The sequence below is a fragment of the Patiria miniata genome, unplaced genomic scaffold (genome assembly GCF_015706575.1).
Source record: "Patiria miniata isolate m_02_andy unplaced genomic scaffold, ASM1570657v1 HiC_scaffold_12, whole genome shotgun sequence".
Classification (NCBI taxonomy): domain Eukaryota; kingdom Metazoa; phylum Echinodermata; class Asteroidea; order Valvatida; family Asterinidae; genus Patiria; species Patiria miniata.
The window spans coordinates 3,280,958-3,289,044 of NW_024037050.1; positions in this window are offsets into that span (position 1 = coordinate 3,280,958).

The window sequence follows — 8,087 nt, forward strand, 5'->3', positions numbered from 1 at the left end:
TAAGAGGTTAACCTTGCTTTTGTAGTAAAATTTGGCAAAATAAGATGTGTATGAAAAATTTCAAATTGTTAGGGGATAACCTTTCTTTTTTAGTAAAATTGGGAAAATTTAAATGTTTATGAACAATTTCAAATTGTCAGTGGTTAACATTGAATTTTTTAGCAAAATAGGGCAAAATCAGGTGTTTATGGAAAATTTCAGATCGTACGGGGTTAACTTTGCATTTTTAGCATAACTGGGCAATATCAGATTTGTATGAAAAATCTCAAATTGCAAGGGGTGAACCTTGTATTTTTAGCGAAATTGGGCAAAATCATATCTTTCTGGACTTTTTCAGATTGTAAGGGGCTAACCTTGCTTTTTTAGTGATATTTGGCAAAATAAGATGTGAATGAAAAATTTCAAATTGTTAGGGGTTAACCTTGCTTTTTTAATAAAATTGGGCAAATTTTAATGTTTATGAAAAATCTCAAATTGTAAGGGTGAACCTTGCATTTTTTAGCAAATAGGGCAAAATCAGGTGTTTATGAAAAATGTTAGATTGTAAGGGGTTCACCTTGCATTTTTAGCAAAATTGGGAAAAATCAGATTTGTATGAAAAATCAAAAATTGTAAGAGGTTAACCTTGCCAAATTAGGGCAAAATCAGATGTTTCTGGAAAATTGCAGATTGAAAGGGGTTAACCTTGCTTTTTTAAGCGAAATTGGGAAAAATCAGATGTTTCTTGAAAATTGCAGATTGTAATGGATAACTTGGCAGTTTTAGCATAACTGGGCAATATCAGAATTATATGAAAATCTCAAATTGTAAGGGGTGAACCTTGTATTTTTAGCGAAATTGGGCAAAATCAGATCTTTCTGGACAATTTCAGATTGTAAGGGGTTAACCTTGCTTTTTTAGCAAAACTGAGCAATATCATATTTTTATGAAAAATCTCAAATTGTTAGGGGTGAACCTTGTATTTTTAGCAAAATTTTGCAAAATCAAATGTTTCTGAAAAATTTCAGATGTAAGGGGTTAGCCTTGCTTTTTTAGTAAAATTGGACAAATTTTAATGTGCATGAAAAATTTCAAATTAATAGGGGTTAACCATGCATTTTTTAGCAAAATACGGCAAAACCAGGTGTTAATGAAAAATTTCAGATTGTAAAGGGTTCACCTTGCATTTTTGGCAAAATTGGGAAAAATTAGATTTGTTCGAAAAATTGTAAGAGGTTAACCTTTGCCCAATTAGGGCAAAATCAGATGTTTCTGGAAAATTGCAGATTGAAAGGGGTTAACCTTGCTTTTCTAGCAAAACTGGGCAATATCATAATTTTATGAAAAATCTCAAAATGTAAGGGGTGAACCTTGCATATATTAGCAAAATTGGGCAAAATCAGATGTTTTTGAAAAAAAATTCGATGTAAGGAATTAACCTTACTTTTTTCTTTAGTGAAATTTGGTAAAAAATAGATGTTTATGAAAAAATTTCAAATTGTAAGGGGTTAATATTGCATTTTTTTTTAGCAAAATCGGGAAAAATTAGATGTTTATGGAAAATTTCGAATTGTAAAACCAAGGTTAACCTTGTATTTTAGCAAAATTTGGCAAAATCAGATGTTTCTGGAAAATTTCAGATGTAAGGGATTATCCTTGCTTTTTTAGTGAAATTTGGCAAAGTTAGATGTTTATAAACAATTTCAAATTGTAAGGGGTTAACCTTGCATTTTTTTAAGCGAAATTGGGGGGAAAATCTGATGTTTCTGAAAAATTGCAGACTGTAACTTTCTTCTTTTTGAATAAGATTGGGAAAAATAAGATTTTTATGAAAAAATTCACATTGTAAGGTGTTGCATTTTCCTTTTTAGCAAAATAGGGCACAATCAGATGTTTCTGGAAAAATGCAGATTGTGAGGGTGAACCTTCTATATTTAGCAAAATTTGTCAAAATCAGATTTGTATGAAATATCTAAAATTGTAAGCGATTATCCTTGCTTTTTTAGCAAAATTTGGTGCATATTTTACTAAAATTGGGCAAAATCAGATGCTTCTGAAAAATTCCAGATGTAAAATTGGGCAAAATTAGATGTTTATGAAAAGAAATCAAATTGTAAGGGGTTAACCTTGCATTTTTTTTTAGCAAACTCGGGAAAAATCAGATGTTTCTGGAAAAATGTAGATTGTATGGGGTTAGATGTTTATGAAGCATTTCAAATTGTAAGGGGTGAACATTGCATATTTTAGCGAAATTGGGCAAAATCAGATGTTTCCGAAAAATTTCAGATGTAAGGGATTAACCTTGCTTTTTTAGTGAAATTTTGTTAAGTTAGATGTTATGAAAAATTTCAAATTGAAAGGGGTTAACCTCGCATTTTTTTGAAGCGAAAATGGGAAAAAAAATCAAATGTTTCTGGAAAATTGCAGATTGTAAGGGGTTAACCTTGCATTTTGAATAAGATTGGGAAAAATTAGATGTTCATGAAAAAAACTCAAATTGTAAGGGGGGAACCTTATTTTTTTTTGCAAAATAGGACACAATCAGATGATTCTGGAAAATTGCAGATTTTTCATATAAATTTGATATTGCCCAGTTATGCTAAAAATGCCAAGTTAACCCCTTACAATCTGCAATTTTCAAGAAACATCTGATTTTTCCCGATTTCTCTTAAAAAAGCAAGGTTAACCCCTTTCAATCTGCAATTTTCCAGAAACATCTGATTTTGCCCTAATTTGGCAAGGTCAACCCCTTACAATTTTTGATTTTTCATACAAATCTGATTTTGCCCAATTTTGCTAAAACTGCAAAGTTAACCCCTTACAATCTGAAATTTTCCATAAACACCTGATTTTGCCCTATTTTGGTAAAAAATGCAAGGTTAACCACTGACAATTTGAAATTTTTCATAAACATTTAAATTTTCCCAATTTTACTAAAAAAGCAAAGTTAACACCTTACAATTTGAAATTTGTCATGCACATCTTATTTTGCCAAATTTTACTATAAAAGCAAGGTTAACCTCTTACAAGCTGCAATTTTCCAGAAAGATCTGATTTTGCACAATTTCGCTAAAATGTAAGGTTAATCCCTTGCAAACTGTTACATCAATACATGAAGTGTTCCATTTGACTTTTTTAAAACAAAGTATTTTTCCAGTTTTTAGGGTAAAGGAATTTTCTCTTTTTCCTTTCTCTTTTGTTGTTGCTATATTTTGCGAATTAACTCATTCGTATGGAATGCTCATAGTCAATCAAAGAATATTTCACACATAGGGGTCTAAATTATATTTTTTTAAATTTAATAGAGACGCATTGATCGTGCTATCATATACCATTCTATTACTATTGCGAATTACTGTATTGTTTGGAATGCTCACAATTAAAGACACGTTATTTGAAAGATGTAAAAATAATATTTATATTACAATGTACATCTTTATTCTTTCCCGGTATAATTTATGGCGTTTCTTACGTCAACTGGCAATCGCGTCATTATATAATAATAGTCAAATTGATCAAACGAAACTCCGTTTTGATTATAGTCAATTATGAAATATTTATTGATTGATGACATACATCTTTGTTTCAATTTTGATACTACCCGTAGACCTGCCGAGCAGCTGTAGATATCAAACTAAACCAAAGTATAAAAGATAGAGGGTAAAAAAAAATCAAAAAGTTATGTGCTAGTCAAGCTTTCAGGGATCGGTCTGAGCCATAACAATGCCCCAGCCGATCCCTTAGTTCTCTTCCGGGGTCTCGGCGTCCCCGACCAATACACACTTCCTTCCCTATCCATCCATATAACCCCAGAGGGCCAGGCACCATGAAAAAGCAAAGAGCTAAGGGAGGAACAGGGCGGCCCCTAAGCCCTGATCCTCCGAGTGGACCACATGCCCTGAACCTGTACGAAGGCGCCAACCTTGAACTCGCGGACAGTACCAGCAGCAGTGCTTACCGATTAAGCTAAGGTACTGTTGGTACTTTACGACGGGAAATTAAATCTTTCCTTAAACTGAGAAAAGTTGTCTTTATAGGTGAGCAAACGCGCCAGGAAGATTACTGGGTCCATTTGCTTTACCTTAATGGGTAAAAACAAGTCGATATGATGAGCCCAGTGTGTTTGGTTTGTAAGGAAGCTGCATAACACAGCCTAATGTGCAAAACAGTCGTGTGCTAGGCAGATCATTACGCAACAATGAACACCGCAATTGTGTATTTTCAAAAGGCAGACGCGTAGATTTCTACTCTTTGTATCTGGGCACATATAGATTCTCACCGCCCTCTTCAGCTATTTCGACTTTCTTAAAAAGAAAAATAGAGACTGTCAGCGAATCTCCGGGAGTTGAAATAAGGATCGTCCCCTCGATAGACCTCAGACTCAGTAAAGTTCAACATTGGGATCTTTTTCAACATCTGTTTTTGCGGAAACTTTACATCTGGATTTTTTAGAAGCATCTGATTTTGCCCAATTTTAGTAAAATATGCTCCAAATTTTGCTAAAAAAGCAAGGTTAACCCCTTACCATTTAAGATTTTTCATACAAATCTGATTTTGCAAAATTTTACTAAATATACAAGGTACACCTCTTACAATTTAAAATTTTTCATAAACATTTCTTTTTGCCCAATTTTGCTAGAAAAATACAAGGTTAAGCCCTAACAATCTGCAATTTTACAGAATCATCTGATTGTGTCCTATTATGCTAAAAAAAAAGCAAGGTTAACCCCTTACAATTTGAATTGTTTTCATGAACATCTAATTTTTCCCAATCTTATTCAAAAAGCAAGGTTAACCCCTTACAATCTGCAATTTTCCAGAAACATCAGATTTTTTTCCCAATTTCGCTGAAAAGCTAGAAATCCACGTTAAATTCCATTAGGATTGTATTTGTCGCGATTAAAACCCTGTATTGTACTGTCATAATAGCTTGATTGTTTGACCTTTTCTTATGAAATTAGATCTGTTCATGTTAAACATCATGACAAATGAGCGCACGAAAATTCATTTTTATGTAACGTGTATTTCTTGAGTTGTTGCCCCAAAACGAGGCCAGTTGTTCTGTATTTTAAAATTGAATATTCAGTGATTTGTCATGATGACTGTGTAATTACATTATGAGATTGAATTTCATGAGAAACCATCAAACAATGAAAAAGAGCATACCCGAAACAAATATAGTATTTTAAACCTGAAAAAATACAAACCAAATAAAAAACGAAAAGTTGCAAGGTCCATGGAAAAATAATAATACCGTTGTTTGAGCAATAACCGGAGATCGCCAGGTCAAGCTATATATTAAGTTGTAAGTTCATCAAGAGATCAGTCTTGATGTCTTACATGAGGAGATTAAATTTCGTGAGAAACCGTCAAACAACTAAAAAACATCTTTCGAGAAAGGGCCGGCGCGCTGAATAAAACTAGTGGTCTCGCACCCGCGCCAAGACACTATATCCGCACGCCGTAGAATATTCTAAGTTTCGTTCAATAGAGGGCGCGCCACATAAATAGTGGTCTCAACAACGCATCAACACGGATGCTGGAAAATTGAACAAAAAGAACAAACTCGTTTCCGATGAACTACTCAAGAAATACGAAATGGATTCAATTGAAATTTCGTACAATTAGTTTTCACGATGTGTAGCAGAAGCAGTTTGAATGGCGTGAGAAACTGTGGAGCTATAAATATAATATGATCGTAACAATCTAGTGTTTGGAAAGCTAGAAATCCACGTTGACTTCCATAAGTTGTATTTGTCGCGATTAAAACCCTGTATTGTTACGGTCATAATAGCTTGATTGTTTGACCTTTTCCTATGAAATTAAATCTGTTCATGTTAAACATCATGACAAATGAGTGCACGAAAATTCATTTTTATGTAACGTGTATTTTTTTAATTGTTGCCCCAAAACGAGGCCGGTTGTTCTGTATTTTAAAATTGAATATTCAGTGATTTGTCATGATGACTGTGTAATTACATTATGAGATTGAATTTCATGAGAAACCATCAAACAATGAAAAAGAGCATACCCGAAACAAATATAGTATTTTAAACCTGAAAAATACAAACCAGATGAAAAACGAAAAGTCAAGGTACATGGAATAATAATAATACACTCGTTGTTTGAGCAATAACCGGAGCTCGCCAGGTCAGGCTATATTAAGTTGTAAGTTCAGCAAGTGATCGGTCTTGATGTCTTACATGAGGAGATTAAATTTCGTGAGAAACCGTCAAACAACTAAAAATCATCTTACGAGAAAGGGCGCAGCGCGCTGAATAAAACCAGTGGTCTCGCACCGCCAAGACAACAATCCGCACGCCGCAGAATATTTTAAGTTTCGTTCAATAGAGGGCGTTATGAACAAACTCGTTTCCGATGAGCTACTCAAGAAATACGAAATGGATTCAATTGAAATTTCGTACAATTAGTTTTCACGATGTGTAGCAGAAGTAGTTTGAATGGTGTGAGAAACTGTGGAGCTATACTATATAATATGATCGTAACAATCTAGTGTTTGAAAAGCTAGAAATCCACGTTGACTTCCAACGTGTGTAAAGGCAAATAACATCTATTTGAAAAAAAAATCAGTTAGGAATTTTAGCGAAGTTCACGAGTAATTAGCAAGGAAAACAAAAATCTCTGCTTCAGTCAATTTCAAGTTGACAGGTGTAGCGTGAATTTCCGACTCCATGAAATGTGGACTCATTGGTAGTACTGCGCACGCGTGAGTACAATACTATGCTATTTTTAGGATCGTTTCGGGAGAGTGACCTGTCAACAGCGAGGGATCAACCAATAATAGGGAAATAGGGGTCCGATTTTCATAGGAGTCGGATTTTCATGTGACACCGGCACGAGTGAGTCAACGCTTGCGCTGCGCGCGCGAACCAAACCCTAGATAAAACTGTATCACAAGAGGGCGGGTTAAAAATTCCATAACACATAAACAATGAGCTGTGTGGAGAGTGCTCGGATCGGCCCAACCCATCATCACCGGCACCCGGTATGCTTTGAAAAGAAGTTTGATGTTGGAATTTATCCGGCATTTATGTCGCTTGAGGTATTATTATGTTATGTTTGGGTTGATTTTGAGGACAACATGTCTCTGGGAAATACCCACAATGTGGAAAAACAAAATTCAGATAACTTACGTCCTCAGAATTTCACTCGCCATCATGCCATTAATATTATAAGATAGTGGATATTTTGCCGGAGGTAATGACGGCAAACACGTTTACTAAAGGTTTGCCGGCGGCAATCCATATCTACAGAGGGCGATGTACTCTTTAAGATAGGGTAGCCCCACTAGTGTGGCCGTCGGTTAGCCCCACTAGTGTGGCCGTCGGTTAGCCCCATAATGTGGCCAGTTTACTGGACTGCCTCCGTAAACATAGGCCACACAGCCACCATCTTGGAAACTGACTCGACGAAATTTAAAAAAAAAAAGTTGGTGATTTCCACATTGCGACTTCAAACCCAGTTCATTTATGCTTTAAAAATACACTTACCCTCTTAATAACAAAATTAGAACCTGCTGCCAGTGTCAGTTGCCCAGCTGCTGCGTAATTTACGACATTTTCTGGACCATTCTTGGCAACTTGGTCCAACCGTGGAGCTATCTCCATGGTCCAACTGAACAATGCCCTTGCGCAGATCGTTCACCTGTCAATCACGCGTGCAGGACGCACGCCGCAGGCCCAGTGGTAGTCCGGTTCCCAGACCAAAAGATTCTGACTATTCCATCCTAGGAATAGTCAGAATCTTTTGGTCTGGGAACCGGACTACCACTGGGCCTGCGGCGTGCGTCCTGCACGCGTGATTGACAGGTGAACGATCTGCGCAAGGGCATTGTTCAGTTGGACCATGGAGATAGCTCCACGGTTGGACCAAGTTGCCAAGAATGGTCCAGAAAATGTCGTAAATTACGCAGCAGCTGGGCAACTGACACTGGCAGCAGGTTCTAATTTTGTTATTAAGAGGGTAAGTGTATTTTTAAAGCATAAATGAACTGGGTTTGAAGTCGCAATGTGGAAATCACCAAATTTTTTTTTTTAAATTTCGTCGAGTCAGTTTCCAAGATGGTGGCTGTGTGGCCTATGTTTACG